Genomic DNA, 14130 nt, shown 5'->3' on the forward strand with positions numbered 1-14130 from the left:
TCACAGCAAACAAAATTAATTTTGTCAAGTATTAATTTGGATACAGCGAGAAGAAAAAATCATCAATTAAAGCTAAAAAATCATATCAGTCAATGCAATACAATGAAAAAAAAATAGCACTGAAGAATATGTCTCATCACCACTGAGATTTATGGACAGGGTGATGATAGATTTTCCCCTCAAACTCAAATTATGACATGAACCAGTGAATCAGAAGGTGCAGGATAATACCAAGATACACTAAATGAAATGAATAGAATACAAATGAATGAATGAATTAATTAATTGATTAATTATTTTTGGTATAGTGTAGTGTTGTTTTTTTTTTTTTTCCTTTATTTGTTGTTGTTGAAGACACAATTCTAAGGTCTTTTTCTTCAGCAAGCGCATGACTCCAAATCACCAGGATCATCTCTATTCAATAAAACTTTCCTTGCTCTTCAGCAATGTCAATGTAACAAGACTGTTTTGTGAGTGTGTGGCTCCATGCTGTTCATGCTCTGTGAAACCAGGGACTGGTGCTGGATGTTGGCACCAGCCTGGTGTTTTAATGCAGTGGTCTCTCTGTTTTTATGGTCCCTGGCACCCATGAACGTATCTAAAGAAGAAGTTAAACCCAGGCTGTGTTCTGCATTCCTTCATAGCAAAGAGGAGGGACCCTTTATCAGGGAGTGTAGTGATAGGATGAGGGGTGATAGTTTTAAATTAAAAGTGTAGACTCACAGGAGGTATTAGGAAGAATTTCTTCACTCAGTGGGTGGTGAGGCACTGACACAGGTTGCCCAGGGAAGCTGTGGATGCCCCATCCCTGGAAGTGCCCAAGGATGGGGGGGACATTGAGCAACCTTGCTCCCAACCTAGTGGGAGGTGTCCCTGCCCATGGCAGGGCTTGGGACTGTGTAGGTTTTGCAAGTAAATGTGTATACATACAATGACCTGGACCAAGGAAGTGACCTAGCTAAAAAAATCAACCCACCAAAAGAGATACATGAAAAAAAAAAAAGGTTATTTTCAGCCATATTAGTACGATGTCAGTACCAGTACTCAGTACAAAGGGAAGTCATGGCACAGGATGTAGTAGCAGGTGATAGGTTTGGTCCTACTGTCCCAAAGTCATACCAGTGTGAGTGTGGACAGTATTTCATTGTACTAAACAGAATCAGTACAGCAGTGAGAAATCTGATAACTTTGCTTGGGTCCATAATAGAGCATAACTCTATCCAAGAAAGTTAAGTTTTGCAAGGAAGTTGCCTATAAACTAGCTGTATTACATGTGGTGACTTTGACACAAAGCATCTCAGTTTTCTGCATTCCCTTATTCTAGACATGTAAGACTGGTGAGCACAGCACAAAAACATTTTAACCTTTTTTTATTTTTTTTTAATTTTATTTTTTTTAACTGGACAGGTAATAATTATAAACACTGGTGGAGACATCTCAGGATAGAAAAGCCCATTGAAGGCACTGTGAGAAGGAAATTGTTTTGAGGGGTCCATGAAACAGAAGCTTTTAGTTTGAAGTCTGTCCCAGCAGTCACTTCAAATTTAAAGATGACATGCTTGTCTAGCCATAAATTTCATTTTGGGTAGCTCTGACATAGCAAGTAGTATCATGAGATGTCCAACTTTTGAAAGGCAATTGGAGTCATCTTTCCATTTTGATGCCTACAACATGACCCAAGACTTAAAGAAAAAAGCTGTTAATTTAGCCATAAGATCTGCTTTGATGTGCCTGGTATCACTTTAATGGCTGCCCAGGTAGTAGCTCATTTGCTCTCTATTTCACAATTTGTACCAGATTAAAATTGGAAGTAATGTGATGGAGACTTTAACATGAAGAACTGCCAATGCTTAAAAAAAGAGTTGGGTAGAAATTACTGAGTGACCACAAATCTGAGAAAGCCTGACCCCATCCTGTTTTTGTTTGTTTGTTTGTTTTTTTGTTTGGTTTGTTTTTAATTTTTTTTTTTTTTTTGGGGGGGGGAGATTTTCAGAGAATAAATGAATAAACTATATGTCTTTAATTCCTCACCAATAAAGTAAAATTTCAAGGTTAATGCCAAGCCTCAAAACCCTGCTGAGCAGGAAAAAAGGTATTTGCCACACATCTCTGCCATAATGTTCCATTCTGCAGCTTTACATCTTCTGTTTTTCAGTCTTTCAATTTTATTTTTTTTTTCTCCTTTCATTGATGATTTGTACAGATCTCTTGGTCTGAAAGGCAGGTCAAAAAAGATTAAGGGGAATGGAGCAACAAGAGAAGCTGGGACACAATTTTTCCATATCTGCATTGCATAAAAATGTGCCCTCCAGGTCACACAGGGGAGAGTATTACACAAGCTATCACATTTTATAGCAGTCACACAGGTTCTTCCGAAGAAGAAATGGTACTGCTCTGTTGTCACAATATGCTCCAATAAAAGATAAACTTCTTTTTTTTTGTGTGTGTGTGTGTGTTTTTAATATATGTATTTAAAAATTAAAAAAATAAAAATAAAAATCCACTGCAGATCTGCAATAAGCAGGTGTTTTTACGTTTCCCCTTTGAGTGAGACTCATAAAATATGAGATTAAGGTGTTAGGGAAATACTGAAGTGGGAAATCACAGTATCACAGACCAGTTGAGGTTGGCAGGACCTCTGGAGGCCATCAGGTCCACCCCCGCCCCCTCCGCCCCAGTAGGGCCACCCCAAGCTGGTGGCCAGCACCATGTCCAGGTGGCTTTGGGAGATCCTCAAGGAGGAACCCCCAGCACCTCTCTGGGCAGCCTGTGCCAGGCCTCCAGCACTCTCCCAGCCCAGTTGGTCTTTCTGGGGGTCAGAGGAATATCCTGAGCTCCAGTTTGTGCCCATTGTTTCTCGTCCTGGCACTTGGCACAAGTGAAGAAAGCCTGTTTCTGTCTTCTTTGCACCCTTCTTTCAGGGATTTACAGATGTTGATGATATCCCCCCGAGCCTCCTCTTCTCCAGGCTGAACAGGCCCAGCTCTCAGTCTCACAGGAGGTGCTCCAGGCCCTTCATCATCTTTGTGGTCTTTCAGTGGAGTCTCTCCGCTGTGTCCACATGTCTCTTGCATCCGAGGGCCCAGAGCTGGACCCAGCACCCCAGGTGCAGCCTCACCAGTGCTGAGTAGAGGGGAAGGATCACCTCTCTCAACCTGCTGGTGATACTTTGCCTAGTGCAGCCCAGGATATCTTTAGCCTTCTTAGCAACAAGGGCAAATTTCTGGCTCATGTTCAACTTGGTGTCCACCAAGATGCCCGGGTCCTTTTCTGCAAATCCATTTTCCAGCTGGGTGTCCCTAGCATCTCCTGGTGCCTGGAGTTGTTCCTCCCCAGGGGCAGGACCCAGCATTTCTCCTTACTGAACTTCATGAGGTTCTAGTCAGCCCATTTCTCCAGCCTGTCCGGGTTCCTCTGGATGTCATCACAACCCTCCTGTGTATCTGCCACTCCACTCAGTTTTGTGTCAGCCCTCTGCTTTGAAACACAAAATCACAGGGAAAAGGGAATTTCCTTTCTTATACATTGTCACAATTCCTTCTAAGTGTGACTGCACCTTTCCTGATATGTAAAAAGCTGACTAAGGGGCTAAGTTTATTTGACACACCATATGCTATGGAAAGTTCAGCCAGCTGTTGGCAGTAATCAGTTATGGCACAGGGCTGGAACTCAACCTTTAAGTCTTGTTTATGCAACATACAGGCTATGTGTCATTGAACAATTCACTCAACAATTCATTGCCCAAGTTGTTTTGTAGATTTGGCCACACAAAGCACCTGACATAAAGGTGCTTGATGTTTAGAAGGAGTGTCTATGGTCATGAACAACCAAACCCACATTTTGGTTTTCACTGCATCCTCACAATTTTACCTGAAAGCCAATCTGCTATGTCTGGAGGTGCATCATCCTTTCCTTGCTCTTGGGCAAAAAGCCTCACTCTAACACTTCTCTGCTCTGTATTTGTAACTAGCTGAGAATGTGCTTGGCACAGGCTGTCACAGGGGTGTTTGTGCTAACCTGTAAAATCAGGAAAAAATAGTAAAATGGCACTTCCTGTCAGCACAAGGATAAATCCTTTGACAACCATGAGGTGCTGAGGAGCTTTGTGTGCATTACAGGTGCATAGGACAGAGGAGAGATGGGTGGGAAGAGTAAGCTCCCCAGCCAGGTGCCACATCTTTCACCTGCAACATGGGCACCTTTAGGAGGAACCAGGGTTTGTTCTGTGTCTCCACCAAAGCCCACTCCACTGAACTGTTTTCAAGCAACAACAGACCTAAAGCATTAAAAGAGTGGTTAATGATAAGGGGGCAGCCAATGGTTCCCTTAACAAAATGGTGAAACAAGAGGGGAATAATACTTTCTATTAGTCCTTGTTAGAGTTCATTCCTGTAGCTGCAGTAATCAGAACATGAAACCTCGTCTGTATTCAGCACAGCCTTAAAGCTTGTAAAAAAATGCTCATGACATTTTGCTGTGGCTATGTTCTCACTGCCCTATTTTCTGGTTAATTATAACTGTTGCTACTCTAGTCCACACCTCTTACCAGAGAAGGCTTTAATGTACCAGGCAGACCCCAGAATGGGAAATAACCTTTAATATAATGTCACATATCAACAATTTTCCAGAGGGAGGTCTCTATTTTGAGGTTGTAAATCGAGCTGAACCTAATGGCCCTGTGTTTGCTTAACATAGCTGTTACCAATATGATCATTAGGGATAAGGCAGCAGATGACTAGCTAATGACATTCAGCAGATGATGAAATGGAGACATGATGTGCTGAAGAATGGTTTCTCAAAATAGAGTTTTAATAAGCTGCATGTTCATATCATGAAATGGGGAAAGTGCTTACTTTTGAGATTTCCCGAAGAAGAGTAAACATGAAAACCTGTCATGGGCTTATTTAAAGGAACTGTCTGCTCTGGGCTTCTTAGATGGTGGATTGTTTGTGGGGGGCAGCTTGTTTTACTTTGAGCTGAAACACTGGCTTTGCTAAAGTCCAATTGTGATTATATGTCTTTCATTAACAACAGAGACTGAAGGGTATAAGTCCAAGTTGGACATACACAACCCTCTTAACAAAATAAAATTAGATATTGCTAGAATATATATAATAACAAGAGCAAGAAGTTGTTGAAGTATTGTACTGGGGTACAGTTCAACTGTGGAAACGTAAATATCTGTGATCAAGGTGGTGTATCTGATGTGTTTTGTTGGGGCTCCCTTGCAGTTCTGTGAATGGGATCACAATTCATCTCATCCTAAAATGGACATCCAAAATAGTCCCTCTGAGCTGCACCCTAGAAGTTTATTTTCCTTTCCACTGTCTGACTACAAGTGAGGCTGGGGTAACTGCATCATGGGTAAATGCTAATTACGAGTGGTGATCAACACATGAGTTGAATCTCATCACTGTAATCAGGGATGGTTTAAGTAATCAAAGGAGATGAATAGGCACGTCATCTGACTAGATTATCTGGGTATAACCTTTACTTCTCTCCATTCAATGTACGTGAAAAACAGGCTCAGACAGGCATGCTTAGCAGACAGGTTAAAACACTCATTGCTGTCTTGAACTTTGATGTCACTACAAGTGCGTGGATACCTCTTGGGTGTCACAGTAAGAGGTGTGATTAGTGACTTGATCTGGTGACAGCAAGGATAATGTTTACTTTGGTTCAGACTGTGTAAGTTTACTGGGGAAAAGGTGTATTGCAGAGAATATCATTATTAGCTGTGGCTCTGTGACTGAAGTTCATGAGAAGTTGCCAAAGGGACATATCTTTATGGTCCTGAAAGCAAAGTAATACTGGGAACATCATAAAAATATGTACTTTTAGTAACTTCTTGCTAACACGAATGACTGATCAGTCAAACTGGACAGTCATGTCTTCAATCAAAGGCCATTAAAAGCCTGGGCTCCTCTTTGTAATCAACCCCTCCCCAAAAGAGTATTTCAAAGTTTAAGTGAAATCCTTCCTATTTCAAGGCAAATACTAAGTTGAGGAATGAGTACTCTGCAGAAATTGTTTTTAATTAAATGACTCTCTCTCTCTCTTTTTTTTTTTTTTTCCTTTTAAATTAGCAAACATCTTGAATAAGTCTGGTCTGACAAGAATAGAGCCCGCTGAAATGACAGAGGTACAGTGTGTGGCAATGGAGAGAAAAAAAAATCACCCACCCTGGTTTTAATGAAGCAAAACATTCTTTTAATGCCAACTGGCTAATTAGTAACAGGGACAATTTCTCCCATGCAGCATAATTATCAGAAACAAGGCCACAGGGCAGCTCACATATCCCATAAATGTAAATATTCTCTCCATATCACAGCAGAGCTTGCCAGGTAGAGAGACAAGAAGAATAATCTCGATTGTCAGCTCTTGCGTGGCTCTATGCTGAAGTCCATATTTTCCACGCTCTGGGGAAATATCTCTCAGGGCAGGACTTCAACAGCAGCAAGAGGTTTCTGAAGCTGGTCCTGGAGCTGCACATCCACAAACAACCCAACATGCATTGGGTGCTTGGTTTCCAAATTACCTTCCCCTTCTGCCAACACCAGTCACTCAGAGGGACTGAGCTGTCAGCCTGGAGTTGCCAACATAAACTATCAATGAAGCACATATCTGCTATATGTCATCGTTAACTTCCAGCCATCACCAGGGTGCATCATCAAGAACTTTCAGAATAAACATTTCACATGATAAACCTGCTTCTTCTCTATGCACTGAGAGTACAGAGCCTGCCAAAAGATTTGATTGTATGGTACAAAATTACTTTGGCCTCAACTTTTGAGGTATCCTGCTGAGCTTCCGTGTGGCAGATTGGGCTCAAAATCACTGTAAAAAATCTTTCCTTTCTGTTATGATTCAGTTGTACTTTCACTGATAGCTTTATCCAATGAAGAATATATTTTGTCTAGTATTTGTACAGTAGCATATGTTCAGTCACACCAAAAAAAAAAAAAAAAAGAAAGCTTTTACCAAAATTATGCAAAGCGTAACTGGGAGTATATATCCCAAATATACTGGGATATATGTTGATCCAACTTAATCAACAATCTTTTTCCAATGCCTTCAAAGGGAGATGGAAAAGCTTGAACTCATTAAAAAATGTACTTTACAATTAAATGAAGATGGACAACAGTGACACTGAAAAGATAGATATGTATATATTGTTTTCCCAGCATTTATTTTTGAAGAATTAACATATGTAATGGCTAGTTTTATTATCATTAATTTTTAAATTAACAATAAGTTTAGGTATCTTTATGTACCCCAGTACCAATCTCAAATTTCCCTCCATTCGTAAAGAGCTTAAAAAGCTGCATTATTTATTTATTTATTTATTTATCTTTAAGAAGCTGGAGTTCAAACTACATATGCGAAGGCTGAACTAGAGCTGTTTTTCACAATTTCTGATTCACTGCAAATGCTGAAAAATTGTGTTCTAACTTTAAATTAGAAAACAGTTTTCAAAAATTTCAGTGTAACAACAAAATCTGATTTTCATCTGTTAACATAGTGATGCCTTTGTTTGGAATATTGTGCGGAATATACTATCATGTAATTTGCATCATGCAGAAGTCTAACAACATTGTAAGTATTTGCCTGTGTAAGCTTAGCTTCCCTTTCTATCTGATGAAATAAAATTCAACCATATTTTTTGTCTGTATTAGTACTTTTTTTTTTTTTTTTTTTTCAGAAGACAGTGCTCTTATTCAGTGCATTGATACTATTTCACATGGGCAGCTCATCAATATGTGTTATCATCTTACTTTTGCTCTAATTTCCTGTCTTATACACTGAACATTTCTCAGCCCCCCCCATGGTCTGAAGACAATGTTTTATATTCTTCCAGATTCTGGTCACTACTGTAACTGAAAATTGCACAGGTGCGATTTATTTTTCACAACCACAGTGAGGTGAAGTGCTATGCTGATCTCCTCTTTCAGATGGGAAACTGAGGCACAGAGAAATTAAGATAAATATACTGACTGTTTGTAGCTGTAGACAGTGATGCCAGAGGCATTTTAGCTGAGCTAGTCACTTCAGACTCCTTTCTTTCATTGGAGACAAGTAGGCATTTTAAGAGAGAACTCTTCTGACATACTGTAAATGTTGACTTTTGGAAGACCTGACTTGCAATATGTTTCCTTTTGTCTTTATGCAGTACATCTCCACTGTATAAAATATTTTGAAATGTTCACTTTTTCAGATGTACAGATTTATGGAGAAGATGGTCACATCAGTTCAGATGAATCCAGTTCAATGGATGAAAAAAAAAAATCCCAAAGAGTCTACTTGCCTATACAGTCCTGATTTACCCTCAGTGTGGTCTACTGTGAGCACTGAATATGTCTGACTCAGAGCAGTAGAGCAGTAAGCTGGTATTAACTCTTCATTTGAGGACTTAACTGAGTCAAACACTCTTATTATTCTTATTTCTTTTTTTTTTTCTTTTTTTTTTTTTTCCCCCTCCAGATTGATTTAAAATCTTTGTTAAATGGGGAAGACTGCTTGTCCCCAATTCAGACACTAATTAGTGTCTGATAGCTGTAGATCTTTTTATGAAAATATGCATTTGAGGCCCTGGAAATGAGAAAGACCTGGGACTACAGTGCCTTATTTTGTAGTAGCATGCTCTAATATGAAGCTATCATGTATTAGGTGGACTCCAGCACAGTCAGCTCGATGTTTCCTGATGTGCTCAGCAACTGTGATTGCCACTGTTTCTTCTGAGAAAGGGTTCCCAGCTCTGGAGACCATGGTGCTGAAATAACTTGCTTACAGCATTGTGTGAGGTGGGATAAAAATTTTAACTGCCTTTCTCCCCACCTCCTGTCTACGTTTTCTTGTTAACTGGCTTGCTACAGCTCTTAAAGTGCACAGAGACATTTTGGATTCCATTCTGAGGTGCTTAACTTTCCTAATATATTACATATGGATCTTTCATGTCCAACAGCAAATATGGACTGTGTTATAGGAAGCAGTGGCTTGGGCTTGTATATAGATTTAGGCAGGACAGGGTCTACTTACATTGGTTGAAATGTTCCCTCTGCAGCCAGCCATGCTAAGAAGGGAGCTTTGTCTTAGTCTTTTCTACTAATTCTGTGGATTTAGACCTTCTGATGTGTGGTGGTTTTACTCGGGTGGGTGGCCGAGCTCCACCACAACCGCTCTCTCACTCCCCCTCGTCAAAGAGGAACGGGGAGAAAATACGATGAAAAGGGCTCAAGGGTTGAGATAAGAACAGGGAGATCGTACAGTCATTATCGTGACGGGCAAAACAGACTCAGCGTAGGGAGATAGTAAGATTTATTACCTATTACTAACAAGCTAGAGAAGTGAGAAAAAAAGGAAAGAAACCAAAAGCTCCTTCCCCCACATCGACCCTCTTCCACCTCCTCCCTACCCCGAGCTGCGCAGGGGAACGGGGGAATGGGGATTATGGTCAGTCTATAGCGCTTCTTCTCTGCTGCTCCTTCTCGGTCACTCGTCCCCTGTGCTGTGGGGTCCCTCCCATGGGATGCAGTCCTTGCCGAACTGATCCGACGTGGGCTGCCCACAGGCAGCAGCTCTTCAAGAACTGCTCCAGTTATGGGTCCGTACCATGGGCTCCATCCCTCAGGAGCAAACTGCTCCAACCTGGATCCCCCACGGGCAGCAGCTCCTGCCAGGTCACCTGCTCCTGCGTGGTCTCCTCCCCATGGGCTACAGGTCTGCTCCGGCAGTGGTCTTCCACAGGCCGCAGCCTCCATTGGTGCAGGTCCACCTGCTCCACCGTGGTCTCCTCCATGGGCTGCAGCGTGGAACCCTGCTCCACCATGGTACTCCATGGGCTGCAGAGGGACAACCTGCTTCACCATGGTCCTCACCACAGGCCGCAGGGTACTTCTGCTCCGGCGCCTGGAGCACCTCTCCCCCTCCTTCTTCACTGACCTTAGCTCCTGCAAGGCTGTTTCTCACTCCTCTCACTCTCCCAGCTGCTGTGTGGTGCAGCATTTTTTTTCCTGTCTTAAATATGCTCTCACAGAAGCGCAAACAACATCACTTATTGGCTCGGCTCTGGTCAGCAGTGGGGCCCTTACCTAACATGGGGCAGCTTCTAGATTCTTCTCACAGAAGCCACCCCTATGGCCCCCTGCTACTAAAACCTTGCCACATAAACCCACTACATGATGTTGCATAAATTGATCAGACCAAGTTCAAAAGAGTATCCTGGGAATCAAATTCAGTGTTTCATATTGGGATCCACAATATGTAAAAATTGGCGTGGTTCAAACATCCAACAGGGCATATGAAAGGGCAGATGTTCTTATATGTAGGTTCTGACATGCATCCTGAGGCAAGAGTCCTTCTGAAAGGATGTTTTAGAAGCAGCTTTTTATGTTTGGTGGCCCTGAGGCAGGTCTACAGCAAGAGTTTTATTCCAAGAATCTCCTTCACCCATTCCCCAACACTGGAGCTGCTTTACTCCCAGCTTCCCTTTACTTCAGATCACACATCTCATGCTGGTGCAAAATATCTTCTGGCTATTTGTCTTGTTTGTCCTTCCAAGTTTGTCTCTGCCTATGGGCAGTGGAGACAGACAATAAGTTGCAGAAGGCATGAAAAGTAAGAGAAATTAAACTACGGTGCACATGGTGTGTAACTGAGGTTTGAGACTATGTTTAGGCTTATTTGAGCTGCTTGTGTAAATTCAGCCAATTTATATAAAAAAATGTATAAATTCATTATGGCTTGTGCTATAGCAACTTTCTGGTCAATGAATTCTGGTTAGGGCTCTCCCCTGGATGAGGGAGATTTAGCTTCCAGTCTCAGCTCCGGCAATTTCTTTTTAGTATGTGCTAAAAATCTATCTGAAAACACATACAAATTTATTGCCCCCCAGAGCTACTCTCTTCTTTACTATTTGGTGCAGAAACAAGCTTCTCCTTGCATGTTGTCACTCTGGGCTCCTGACCCTTACATTTATGTCTGCACAGTGTCCACTCTCTGTCCACATCACACTTGAAAACTGGTGTCAGAAACACTGCCCTGAACCCATCTGGGAGAATGTGTATCCAAACTCCTGGATGAGAGCACTGAGCCTAGGCTATTTCACAGAAGCTAGCCATCACCGTATTTCCAACAACAACAAAAACAAACAAACAAACAAACAAACAAAAACCATAGCGTGGTTAAATTAATCCCTTTTTCTTGACTTTTAACTGCATAAGAATTACTGTTCTGCTTTGTCACTGCCATGCCTGAGACTTATTCCCCCATGGACTGGTTTATGGCATTTCCTTGACCTCTGGCATCTTATAGTAACACTATATTATGCCATCAGTTGATCTCCTTGGATTACTGGGTGATGGAGCCAGCATATTCATCACACTCATTTTCCATGCCTGAGGTCAGATGGATCCTTATAATTACATGATATTTACCTGATAAACATTTACAGCCTCAAACATTAGTTATTAACACAGGAGGTGGTTGGTATTTGTACTAGAGCACTAATTAAATGCTCATTTCCAGTACAGTCATGTGTATTACCCAGAGCACAGAATGAATTATGGAACTGACACATTTCAGAGAGCAGAAATATTTGCTGGAGGAATATTTCTTCTGAGACTTCTTCTTTCTACTGCCTTTATGGCAAAACACCCTTGGTTTTTAATAGAGAATCATGTTGTTTATTGCCCTTATGTTTAAAATCATAAAAAATATTTGTTTCTGAAATGTAATTGCTTGGAACAAAAAGTGCTGTTTCAAGGCAGAATGATTTTATTTGGGTGGGGTATTTTTTTTTCCTTCAAAATGTAACTGGGACCTAAAAAATGTGCCAAGGGAGGAAAACATAAAAGAGAGAAAATCTGTAATGGAGTGGAAACAAAGGCACACGTGATTATTTTTTTTCCCTACTAGAAGTTGTGGAGAAGCAAATATTCAGCACAGCAGGAGAGAAGACACGAGTGCCTGCTCCTCTGACCAGTTACCCAGGCCTGTGCTGTATGATTACTCATGGAATAAATCTAGATCACACTTTCCAGTCATTATTTGACTTCCCGGCTCCCCTTCCAAACGCACCAAAGCAGCATGACCCATTTCCTAGAAAACAGACTTCTGAATAGGGGAATACAGTAAGCATACCTGCCAATTCCACCCCATCTGAATACCATGGAGATACTATTTATGGATTTTATTTTATTTTATTTTATTTAAATCTATTTAGACATCCTGCAGCCCTTTTTGATCACAGGCAGATGCAGGAGATGTATGTGTGTTATGGAGACTGGTCAGCCTCCGTCTGATCAGCAGATGTCATATCAAGTCCTTCTTGGGAGTAGGAAGCCAGACCTGTGGCCCATGGGTCTTATATATCCTGTGCAAACTGATCTACTGCTTCATATGCATATCTGGAAAAACACAGACTGAAATATTTTGGGTGTGTGTATTTATTATATGTGTTATGTTGACTCTTAGGAGAATTGCTCTGAGAAGGCTTTAATGCTCTATCTCCTAGGAGATATCTGGAGGATGAACTCTGCTGGGCATACATCTGGTCCAAACAGTGGGGAATGCAGACTTCCCACCCTTAATTAGTTTCCATGGGCACTCACAGAGCCTCAGGAGCTATTGTGGCTTTGTTAGGCATCTTGGAAAAGTACTGTGTGATGTCAAAAGGTCTAATTCATATCTGTCCTGGAAGTTAAATCAATCCATATAAGCTGATGAAATCTTGCTGAAGAGGTGCACTATGGGTTACTGGTCATGTTGAATTCTGCTTTGTTTGCATTGTCAACATCCATTTTAAGATCCTTTTTTTGGCAGGACTACAATGTATGTTTTCACTGACTTCCTATTTCTAAACAAAAGGCATGGCTTACTCCACACCTCTTGCAGTATTTACAGGAACATTTGAATGTGTGCTTTTTTTCTTCTTTTCTTTTCTTTTCTTTTCTTTTCTTTTCTTTTCTTTTCTTTTCTTTTCTTTTCTTTTCTTTTCTTTTCTTTTCTTTTCTTTTCTTTTCTTTTCTTTTCTTTTCTTTTCTTTTCTTTTTTTTTCTTTTTTTTCTTTTCTTTTTTTTCTCTTCTTTTCTCTTCTTTTCTCTTCTTTTCTTCCTCTCCTCTCCTCTCCTCTCCTCTCCTCTCCTCTCCTCCCTCTCCTCTCCTCTCCTCTCTCCTCTCCTCTCCTCCTCTCCTCTCCTCTCCTCTCCTCTCCTCTCCTCTTCCTCTCCTCTCCCTCTCCTCTCCTCTCCTCTCCTCTCCTCTCCTCTCCTCTCCTCTCCTCTCCTCTCCTCTCCTCTCCTCTCCCTCCTCTCCTCTCCTTTCCGCTCCTTTCCTTTCCGCTGCTTTCCGCTCCTTTCCTTTCCTTTTCCTTTCCTTTCCTTTCCTTTCCTTTCCTTTCCTTTCCTTCCTTTCCTTTCCTTTCCTTTCCTTTCCTTTCCTTTCCTTTCCTTTTCCTTTCCTTTCCTTTCCTTTCCTTTCCTTTCCTTTCCTTTTTTCTTTTTAAATCATTCCAGAGCACAGCTTGCAAACTAGAAACTGATGAAGCTGTCTATATGTTAGAAACAAACTTTCAAATACACAACACCAAGCTACAAAGGTGCCAACCTTTGGAGTTAAAAAATAATGCTATCTTAGGCATTCAAAACACCAGAAGTAGGCACCAGATTTCAGCTTTTTGAGGAGAATATTGTAAGTATCCTGAATATTTAATGATTACATGCAAAAAGTGAAAAATGTTGTATCGACTTCAAAAAAAAATCACTGATTTAAAAAATCAACTTGTCGTCATTTATTTTAGAGTCCAACCAGAGTCTTTGGTTCTTGCTCCTATTCATGCAAAAAACGTCCTGAAAATTTTTTACTCTCAAAACTGTGGAGGCTATCCATATTATTCCTTTGCACAGATAAAGGTGTTTCAGGCAGATATTGTTTCCAGGATGAGATTCAAATCCTGATTCATTTGATTTTTCTGAGAGAGTGATTTGACATTTCATAAATGAGTTAAACATTTCCCTACATTAGTTAGTAAGTATCCTACAAGTGGAGAAAACGCTTATCAATATGTGGGCTGGTACCATTGAAGGACAGTAGCAGGAAACACAATAATACCAGGCTGTGAATTCTGAACTGCTC

Source organism: Cygnus olor, chromosome 2, assembly GCF_009769625.2.
Source record: "Cygnus olor isolate bCygOlo1 chromosome 2, bCygOlo1.pri.v2, whole genome shotgun sequence".
Taxonomy (NCBI): domain Eukaryota; kingdom Metazoa; phylum Chordata; class Aves; order Anseriformes; family Anatidae; genus Cygnus; species Cygnus olor.